At 50.6% G+C, this 1,346-nt stretch overlaps 1 non-coding gene across 1 annotated transcript; it reads left to right on the top strand.

Moving 5' to 3' along the window:
- The first annotated feature begins 1,023 nt into the window (after positions 1 to 1,023).
- LOC145390521 (5S ribosomal RNA) lies at positions 1,024 to 1,142 on the top strand. The gene has a single exon (XR_013895668.1). It is a non-coding gene; the product is annotated as a 5S ribosomal RNA (ribosomal RNA).
- The last annotated feature ends 204 nt before the right edge of the window (positions 1,143 to 1,346 follow it).

The following is a 1,346-nucleotide window of genomic DNA, read 5'->3' as shown; positions in this document are numbered from 1 at the left end:
CACGTGCTCGTGCTGCCTCCCTCACACCACTTTCCCTTTCACCCCGCACTCCTGCCACACCACTTTCCCTTTCACCCCACGCTCCCGCCACACCACTTTCACCTTCCCCAGACAAAGCACTAGGACCATACCTTATTTGCCTTCTCGCCCCACCTTCTGACCCTCGGGGTGAGATTTTTTCCTTCCCCAACCACGAGGCAACATCATGTCCTAAGCCGCAGTCCTCGTCCTCGTCCTCGTCCTCATCAGAATCTCTCTCTAGGGGATGGAGAGAGGTCCGGGCAGGTGTTTTGGGTGCAGGCTGGCCTTCCCTTGCCTTACGATACGTGACGTACCGCTTTTTCCGGGGCGAAGGGACCTCCTCATCACTGCTTGTTATTTCCTCCTCAGGCTGCACGTAGTCTCGATCCACCACATCGTCATCAAGTGGAGAATCACTATCTCCAGTGAAGGCATCCAGGGCGGATTGTATCTCGTCGTCTGAGAGACCTTTAGGCACCATGTCTGACCGGGGTCACTGCTAACAGGTGAGTGACCGAGACAAGGGCGTGCGCGGGTCACAAGGGGTCTGGGACGCTGCCCGCCTGGTGGCAGGTAGGGGAGGCTTGGGTAGGTGGGCGAATCGAAAATCTTGCGCGAATTTTGAAAATTGTGGAAATTATGGACCTTGCAATTGCAGCGCGTTAAAGTACGTCGACAGGATTGGCAGTGACAAAATGTGAGGACGTGGAAGAACGTCGACAGGACGCCGCGGGTTAAGGTCATCTTATCATCAATATCTCACACACATTGCCCCCTCTTGGCAAGTCCTTAATGGTATGGTCATGTGAGAACTGTCTCCAGGCCACCTGTCCACACACATATGTTTGTAAGATCTTCCACTGACTGAGTCAGTAGCTTGTGCACATACCAGTCCTCTTGACCTGGATGCAAGCTCACTGGGGGTAGACATTTAAGAGGATGCAGTAGTATTTACTCGTCATGTGTTCTCACGTTTGCATATATATATATATATATATATATGCCAACAGCCATACCACGTTGAGTACACCGCTTTCCGTCCGATCAGCAAAGTTAAGCAATGTTGGGTCTGATTAGTACTTGGGTGGGTGACCGCCTGGGAACACCAGATGCTGTTGGCATAATGTTCTCCCTACGTGTCAAGTGGGGCTGGTGGAGGATTAGTGCCCCTCCCTGTAAAACAATTAACTCTAAGCCCTTGGCCACCCCATTTGGGATACATGGCGTCTGGCAAGGAATATATATATATATATATATATATGTAATATATATATAATCGTGAATACTGAACTTGACTCTGTGTGAATCTTGTGGATCACTTGGAG

This window comes from Coenobita brevimanus, chromosome 14, assembly GCF_032717465.1.
Source record: "Coenobita brevimanus isolate Jiangsu-jjx chromosome 14, ASM3271746v2, whole genome shotgun sequence".
Lineage (NCBI taxonomy): Eukaryota > Metazoa > Arthropoda > Malacostraca > Decapoda > Coenobitidae > Coenobita > Coenobita brevimanus.
The sequence above is the reverse complement of the archived record's forward strand: the minus strand, read 5'-3'. Positions and strand labels throughout refer to the sequence as shown.